The sequence below is a fragment of the Cervus elaphus genome, chromosome 13 (genome assembly GCF_910594005.1).
Source record: "Cervus elaphus chromosome 13, mCerEla1.1, whole genome shotgun sequence".
Taxonomy (NCBI): Eukaryota; Metazoa; Chordata; class Mammalia; order Artiodactyla; family Cervidae; genus Cervus; species Cervus elaphus.
In genome coordinates this window covers 37,892,753-37,902,270 of record NC_057827.1, presented here as the reverse complement: position 1 = coordinate 37,902,270, position 9,518 = coordinate 37,892,753, and positions in this window count along the sequence as shown.

Here is a 9,518-nt window from a genome sequence, read left to right as displayed (position 1 = left end):
CTCTGCTGAGGTTGTGATATGGCCTTCTCTCATAGTAGAATATCCCTCTCTCTGTGTCTTGTAAGGATGCATGTAATTACATTTAGGTCCCACCTGGATGACATGGGTAATCTCCCCATCTCAAGGTTTTTACCTTAACCACATCTGCAAAGTTCCTGTTACCATATAAGGTAACATTCATAGGTTCAAAGGACTAGGCCCTGGATATTTCTGGGTGCCGTTATTCAGCCCACCTCTTCCTCCTTCTCCTGCTCCTCCCTCCTCCTCTCACTTCTCTTCCCAGAAACCTTGTGCCTCAGCCACTACAACTCAGGGCATAGATGCACCATAGGAAACTCCCCATGACTCTTTCTGGAGATGGTCCCAGGCTTGGGCTGTTGATACCTTGCGTCCTTACACCCACTTCTGCCCATCCTCACCATACCCCTCAATAATGGGTCTGGGGCCAGAGAAGTATCTGCCAAGTGAGAAGGAGGAAAATTTCCCAAGTAGGAGAACTCAGGATGCCGGGGAGGGCTGAGCCCTGGAAGTCCTCAGGATGGCTTTGTCAACCACAACTGTCACAATGAAGCAGGGCCATGCGAGTCCAAAAGAAAGTTCCCCTAGAATGTCAGGGTGAGTCTGGTCCCTGAACTACATTGGAGTCACCCAATTCAATTGTCACGTTCCTTCAGAAATGACACGGTGTCTCCAGGTCTTCCAAAAGAGAAATCTGAGTTAGGTCAAGTTCTCCAGAACTTCCTCCTGCAAGTGACCCTCAGTGGTCTGAATCCCATACCCACCAGCATCTGAGTTGGATGCCTGCACTCACAGCCATACACTTCTGAACAAGGGAAATGGAAAGTGAACTCTAGCTAGCTCTCAGGAGCCTGCGTTTCTGAGTGAATCTCTTTCCAAAACAATTGGACCACTTAGCAATTTAATCTACCAAATATTTTTTACCTAATTTAACAATTGCTCATCCTATAAGTAATTGGACCACATGTTATTGAATTAGAGGGATTTAGTATCTGAATGGGGGGCTTCGCTGGTGGCTCAGTGGTAAAGAATCTGCCTGCAATGCAGGAGAACTGGGTTCGATTGCTGGGTCAGGAAGATCCCCTGAAGAAGGGCACGGTAACCCACTCTATTATTCTTGCCGAATTCTTGGGCATGACTGAGTGAATGACTAAGCAGCAGCAGCAATGCCTAAACTGAAGAAGCAATAAAGTTTGCATCTTTGAATTGAGTCGCTGATTCACACTTGGCTGGGGTAGGGGCAGGGGACCTGGTTCTCTAGTGAGGTGCCCTTGCTCCCCTGGAGCCCAATGCCTGGAGCAGGTTTCATGGTCAGCTAGGGCTGAGCCTACGCCCTCCTCGGCCCTCTGGTGCTGCTGTCTGTGCTCATCACTCCCCAGTTTCCACCTCTGTCCCTAGGTTCTTCCATTTCTGCCCCTGACTTTCTCCATTCTGGGCTGTCCTCTTCTCATTTCTGCCTCTGTCTCCACTCACCTTACCCCTCTCTGTCTTCCTCACTTCTTTGTGCTTTTTGTCTGTCTGTGTTTGCTTTATACCTCAGTGTCTCTTCTCTTCTTGTCTCTGCTGTCTGTTTTCCTTGGCCTCTCTCTCTTACACACACACACACACACACACACACAACCTGGCCCTGTCTTTGAGCCCCAGTTCCTCCTTGTTTTGGTTCTCCAGCTGCATGCTGGTCCTGTCCACATCCAGCTTGGCACACTGAGGCCTGATTGACCTCCCTCCTCCTGGCTGATCTGCCTGCCTCTTGAGGGAAGATCAGAGCCAGAACCTGTGCTACGAACCACTCCACACACTCAAGATTTCATTACACCTGGGAGCCGCAGAAGGTTGGGGTGGAGATGGGGCACACGCAGTGGAGGCCCTCTGAAGAAGATGAAATCCTTGCTTGGTAGCATTTCCGATTTCCTTGGTGTAAATACTCTCATCGTGGCTGGTTCCAAGCTACCAATGCAATGATGATGTGTTGGAAGAGATGCACACGTTGGTTCCTGTGAGCCAGTGCGAGCTGATTTCAGCATACCAGCAGGCGATGGGGTGGAAGGAGATGCGACAGGACCTGGCGGGGGGCTGCTAACAGGGCTGACCGCAGAGCAGCCCCCCGCAGCCTTCCCAGGGCGAGGGCTCACGGGGCCTGACGGGCTCTGCTCTGGGCTGACAGCCGACTCCACCCAGGCCCCTGCTTCCTTGAAGCTGGCTTCACAGTCCGCTCACCTTCTGGTGGGGCAGGGCGCCCGTCACCAAGGTCACTTCACAGTCACCAAGGAAGGCTTCCAGATGAAACGCCTGCACTGAGCTTCAGGCAGAGGGACAAGGGCATACGGAAGGGCGTTACGGCCAGAGGGCGTGAGCCAGACTGTGTGTGTGTGTGTCTGTGTGTGTGTGTCTGTGTGTGTGTGTCTGTGTGTATGTGTGTCTGTGTCTGTATGTGTGTCTCTGTGTGTGTCTGTGTATGTGTGTGTCTGTGTGTGTGCATGTGTGTATGTACGTGTGTGTGTTTCTCTGTGTGTGTCTCTGTGTATGTGTGTCTGTGTGTCTGTGTGTATGTATGTGTGTGTGTCTGTGTGTGTGTGTCTGTGTGTCTGTGTGTGCGGGTGGGTGTATGTGTGTGTATGTTCTGTGTGTGTGTGTGTGTGTATGTTTGTGTGTGTGTCTCTCTGTGTGCGGGTGGGTGTAGGTGTGTGTATGTTCTGTGTATGTGTATGTGTGTGTGTATGTGTGTGTGTGCGTGTATATGTGTGTGTATGTGTGTATATGTGTGTGTATATGTGTGTGTGTGTGTTTCTGTGTGTGTCTCTGTGTGTGTGTCTGTGTATGTGTGTGTGTGTCTCTGTATGTGTGTGTATGTGTGTGTATGTGTGTGTATGTGTGTGTAGTGGGCAGGGACATGGCTGCTCTGGGTGGTATTGGTGATCACAAGCAGTTCAGTGTGGCCAGAGCATGAAGTTTGAGGCTGCAGGGGAGAAGTGGTCCAGGAGAGGCAGACGTGGGTGAGGGTCCTGGAGGGCTCTGAAGACTGAGTGAAAGAACCCAGGCTTTCCCGGAAGGCAGTGAGGAGAGTAAGGAGATCTGTTGTCTTAGTTTGGTTTCCAGACCTTTACACAAGGATTTGGGTGAAGTCATTTGTTTCTCAGATGATTCCAGGAAGCAGGTGAGGGATGGGGAAATAGACAGGATGGAGATAAGTGGAGAAAGCGTGCGTTAATGAGCAGGCTACTGCTGTGAGCAATCGGGACCCCAGCCGAGTGGGGTCCCTGTGAACATGGCCCAGACTTGTCTAATGGAGCATGGAAAGCAGGTGTATTAATCTGCTGTGACTCGTCCCTTGTTGGTGGAAGGTTTCTCTTGGGGTGTCAACACCCCAGCCTTCCAGTCTGACCCACATGGGGGCCGAGTTCAGCCCAGGGTCAGACAATGCCCTTATGAAGAGAGACAAGATGCTGAGGGTCTGGGTCCCAGGCCAGGAAGCAGCAGAGAAGCCTGTTCTGGCCAGAGCCTTTGGACCGCTGCCTCTGTCTCAGGCAGTACCAGGGATGTTAGTGACTCTGGGGAGGGCATTTCAGAGGGATAAAGGGGCAGCAGCCAGAGAGGGCTGACATACGGGGAGAATAAGAGTTGGTACAGAGGACACAGACTACTCCAAAGCGCCCAGATAATGGGGAAACTGTTCCAAGGCCTGTGGGGCTGGGGCAAAGGTGAGACACATGTAGACAGGGGAGTTGCTCAGACCTGGGGGGAGCAAGCAAGTGACTTGCCCATCCCACCTGCTGCCAGACCTGGGCTGATGGAAGCATGTGTGGGCCCTCCACCGAGTCCTCCAGACTCAGATTGAGTCCTCCAGACTCAGCCCTGGCACGTGCTGGCACGTTTCACTTCCATATTTCTCCCTGGGTGTCACGGATTGGCTCAGCACAACCGATTCTGCGAGCATTTATTGGATTGATGGGGAGCAGACAGGCCTGTCCTCTCCAGGGGGAGCAGACCCCACGTTAGGCATCAAGGGGGAGAGGAAAGGAGAAGCACCTTCTTGTCCACTAGTCTGGGAAAGTTGCACCTGTGCAATGACGGATACAGGCAGTGGACTGGGACAGGTACCAACGGAGGTGTCAGGGAGTGTGTAAGTCAGAGAGGAGATGGCTGCTCTGCCTGGGCTGGGGCAGCCAAGCCTTGAGTGATGAGGGATAATTAGAGGTAGAGAAAAGAGGGGTCAGGCGTTCCTGGACCACAAAGACTTCCTAGCCTGTTTACCCCTTCCTGGTAACTGAGTATCACATACATTCAAGATTAGGGACCTGATGCCCACAGAAGGCATCCTTTCGTAGCCAGACCCCAGTAACCATCCTTGGATGGATCAGACTGCCTTTGCTGGGGATTGACACAGAGGATATTGGAAAGAGTTGAGGCCTGCTGCACTGTGCCTCCAGCTTAAAGGAAGAGGCTGCTTTCTTAGGTTAGGTTTCCTGGTGTGTAGGCTGAATAGCGGCTCCCACCCAAAGATGGGTGTGCTGTGTGCTCACTCGCTTCAGTTATATCCTACTCTTTGCAGCCCTATGGACGGAGCCCACCTATGAATCTCTGTTCATAGATTCTCCAGGCAAAAATACTGGAGTCGGTTGCCCTGCTGTCCTCCAAGGGATTTTCCCGACCCAGGGATTGAACCTGCATCTCCTGCATTGCAAGTGGATTCTTTACCCACTGAGCCACGTGGGAAGCCCCCGCCTAGAGATATCAACATCTCCAATCCCCAGAACCAGGATGTTGCCTTACATGGCAAAAGGGACTTTGCAGATGTGATTAAATTAGGGTTCTTGAGATGGAGAGATCATGCTGGATTATCAAATGGCCTTCAATTGTCATCCCAAGTGTCTTTATGAAAGGGAGGTAAGAAAGTCCAAGGAGGAAGTAGGAAGCAGAGATTGGAGTGATGTGAGGAAGGGGCCACCAGCCAAGGAGTTCAGGCGGCCTCCAGGAGCAAGAGAAGACAGGAACCAAACTCTCCCCTGGAGCCTCCAGGAGAGACCAGCCTGCCTGCACAGCCTGCCAGACTCAGAGTGGCTGAATCTGGACTTCTGGCCTCCTGAGCTGTAAGAGAATAAATGGGTGTTGTTTGAAGACAGTTTGTGGTGATCTGTTTCAGCAGCTAGAGGAAATGAATATGCCTGGGAGGCAGACGTGGCGATAAAGATTTGCATGTAGGGGTTTGAGTGAGGAGTGCCCCTCACCTGTAGGGTAAAGGAAGCAGAGATGGGCAGAGCAGGCTGCCGAAATGCTGTGGAGTCACAGAGAGACACTGGCTTCAGAGCATCCTTAAAATTCTCCCACAGGTGGTCCTCCCAACACAGCCTGTGAACAACCCTCAGGATGCCTATCCTCCCATCTTCTTTACTGGTACTGTGTCCTGCAGTTCCTCTGCTCTACGGGGACTGTGCTGTGCGTAAGAATAACAGGGATAAGATCACGTGCTGACCATTTAAGCAGTTTCAGAAAGTAATTTTGTTTCTCTGCATTTTTCATTTTTGGGAGTCATTTGCAAAGCTATAGAAATCATTTTAAAGAAAACAGGTAAGTCTTTTAATTACAATTCTAACAATTATCTCCATTTCAGAAGAATTCTGTCTAGTTTCCTCCCCAAATGTATAGTTCTCCACACTATTTGCAATCACGGTGAATGTTCATTTTTGAATATCCTGCTTTCTTCAAGTCACATTGTGTTGTGTATTTGACTGGATTTGAAGTTAGGACTCTGAAGCTGTGAAGCAGAAGGAGCAGGATTGTTGGCAGTCCCTCAGTGGCTGCGGAGGCAGGAGAGTTCCTTCAGCTGGGGAGCCAGGCAGGAAGGCCTGTCTTCCTTGTCTCCTATAGAGTCTGTTTGATGAACTGGAGCCCGCTGTTCACCTGTGGCACTTGCCAGCGTTCCTGGTCCTGGTTGCAGTGGAAGGCGGTGATGAGCATCAAGTATGTGGCAAAGAAGTTCAACAAAAGCATTTGTTGGGAGGCCTGGCTTAATTTGAAAAATTCTGGCTAGCATTCTATAGAAACCTGGGGTCACTGATGTTAGTGAGGTTGGGTTTCAGGTGCACTCAGAAGTGGCTCTAGGGCCAGGTTTGGCAGAGGCCCACGGGTGCTTTTCCTGGGCTGGAGAAGCCCTGTCCTATACTGGCCTCTCATTCAGGGCCTGAGACCTTTCATTTAGTATGATGACTTAATTAGATCTGAGACTCCAGAGAGCTGCAGGCTCATGAGGCTTCCCACTTTGTCCTAAGACCTTGGGCACGGGAGAGTTCAGTGCTTTTTTAGTCACAAACATGATTTTGTTGTCGGTCAGAAGCTGGAAGGGATAGAGACTGCCAGAAGCCATGGGACTGGAGAATCACCTTTAGGGACACCTCTGATGAACTGATACTGGTTTATCTGTGATATGGCTCCTTTGGGAAAGAAAAAGGTGGACGAAAAGTTAGAATAGGAGGAGAAAAGGAGAGGGCACTCTCCTCCATGAAGCATGGCTCTGTTACTTGCTGTAGCTTTCGTTGGGATTAGATGGAATGAGGAAAGTGCAAAGCCATGTTGCTGGGGATCCAAATATTTGGGAGGAAAATGCTTTCACCAAGGGAGACGGTAAAGGCTCTAGGAACTGGAGATTGTGACTATCACCTTGCCAATTTTGGCTCCTCATGTCAGTGGACCAATAGGCTAAGAAAGGAGGTACTAAGCCGGTTGGAGTAATTGACCATGATCCCAAGGGAGGCTAGGATTCCTGCTGTCCAAAGAGGGAAGAGAAGAGCATGACAAGCCAGGAGATTCGCTGGGGGTATCCCTTATCCTTTTGTGCTCAGTGATAATTGTAAATGGGCAACGGCAACCACTCAAACCCGGCAAATAGAAGGTGACTTAAGACTCAGCCCCCCTCAGAGTTAGAGGTCTGGATCACCCCAGCAAACATACAACCCAGACTAACAGAAACGTTGGCCAAAGGGGAAGGAAATCTAGAATGGGCAATAGAGGGGTCAGATGTGAAATATCAGTTAAGACCTGGGAACAGCTGCAGCCGAGGAGCCCATAGCTTGATTTGCCAACCCTCCATAAGTCTTTTTAGGAGACTGTGATTGACTATTGCATTGAAGATTTGAACTTGTACCTTCCCTCTCAGGAAAGAAGGATGGGCAACTTGTTCTCAGGCAAAATCCAGATACTCTGCTGCTGCTGCTGCTGCTGCTAAGTCACTTCAGTCGTGTCCGACTCTGTTCGACCCCAAAGAGGGCAGCCGACCTGGCTCCCCCGTCTGTGGGATTCTCCAGGCAAGAACACTGGAGTGGGTTGCCATTTCCTTCTACAATTCATGGAAGTGAAGTCGCTCAATCGTGTCTGACTCAGCTACCCCATAGATTGCAGCCTACCAGGCTCCACCATCCATGAGATTTTCAGGCAAGAGTACTGGAGTGGGTTGCCATTGCCATCTCCACCAGATACTGTAAGAAGGTGCAAATGGGACTTCCCAGGTGGTCCAGTAGCTAAGAGTCTCAGCGGCTAGTTCAAGGGGCCTGGGTTTGATCCCTGGTCAGGGAACTAGATCCCCCAGGCTGCAACTAAAGATCCCACATGCCGCAACTACAGAGTCTGCACGCAGCAACTAAGATCCCACGTGCTGCAACTAAGACCAGCCAAAATAAATATTCACAAAAAGAAAGTGAGGGTAGATTTGGGTGGCATAAGAAAGCCTTCGTCAGGACCATTTTGTTTACTACCTCTGATCAGCTCAATCAGTTATACTTCCCAGCTCACACCATTCCCATGGGTATAAATCCCAAGCCACCATTACTTTTACTAAAGACAAAAGAACATCCATGCAAGGCACTCATTGACAAGGACACCACCATGTCTGTGCACTGGCCCAAGGGATCCCTTGAAGGCTTTGATTCTTTTGCAGCATCCTGAATGGGCTGAGTGATGCGATCTGGAAGTGCAAGGGTATTTACTCACAGAGCAAACCTTGACCAACAGGAGAATGAACAGGTGTATGTGCTTATGGATGGGTAGGTCCATATATGGTATTGAGTCAGCAACACTTAGAATACCTGGGGTTTAGAGCCAGCATATAAAAGAAATAAAGACAGTTGTTAATCCTAGCCTCTAAAATTATATTATAACCATACTTCTTTGATGCTGATTATTTCCAGTTTTCTTCCTATGCATATATCAAATACTTAACCATAATTATAAAAATTGAGATTCTACTAGAGAGAGATATTTATGTTGTTTTAAAAAGCAGTCTTTAATTAATTTTCCTACATGATTCAATGTTTTGAAATAAATTTCTAATAAATTAAAATATTAAATCACATGAATCTACTATTTAAACTTTGTTTCCTGGCTGGGAAGCCAGCTTTCTACTATTGAAAATGCTGAGATAAAAATCTTTATTCATACTTTGGCATATATCTCTGATTATATATTAAAGATGACTTTCTGCAAAGCATTCACTTAATTGAAGGGATTTAGCATCCTCTCAGAAGCAGGGAGTGGTATCAGCCACAGGCTTCCATGGTGTGTGTCCCTATCTTGCCTGTTTCTCTCCTTCAGCCCGTCCCTCACCTGGCAAGAACTGGAGGCCAAGCAGGCTCTAGGCCTTCAACTTCCTGCTGGTTGAGAGCAACCATTTGTGGCCGTGGTTCGTGCAGGACTTGTGATGCTATCCCTCTTCTTATCAGCTCCTCGTATCCCTTTTGCAGAAGTCAGTGACACAAGACCGTCTCTGCATCTCACATCAAAGCTGCACAGATGGTAGATCTTCTCTTATCAAGGTGGACACTGAGAAGGGCCCAGTGTGAATCAGATGCATCCAAACCTGAGGTTCTCAACTGAGGCTGATTCCTGCTCAGGTCCTTCACAACCTGCCCTCCTCCCCCACCCTGCCCCCTCAGCTGCCACCATGGCATCTCCCCTGGGGGACATTTAGCAAAGCCTGGAGACATCTTTGGTTCAGAACTTGGAGAAGAGGGAGATGTTGATACTGGCACCTAATGGGGAGAGGCCAGAGATGCTCTAAACACCCTACAATTCAGCATGTTCATAGTGATTCTGAAGATCTCTAAAGATAACTCAGAGTTGATGATGAAGGCAGGGAAGGATCTGCTGTACTTTCTTGTTCCAGGTGGACATAGGGGTCCTGCCACTCCAGGGAACCCCTTTCTCTTCTTTCTCTCCCTGTTGTTCTTCACTGTATCCTCTCTGCCTCTCACACACACACCACACACTCACCCCTTTCAAGGCTTCTGGAATGCCTGATTCCAGGAGAAGAGAGAGGAGACACACACTCAGGTCTGGAAGCCAGGTGTTCACTGAGATTTTTTCGGAATTCTGTGACCTGGAGGGACCTTCCTGAGGGTTAGGGACGTGATGGGGCTTTAAAAGGAAAACCAGAGGCAGATCCAGGGTGAGTGGCACAGAGAACCTGCTGGAGTCCTGCTCTGGTTTCCCCTGAGGCTGGCCCAGGTTCCCGG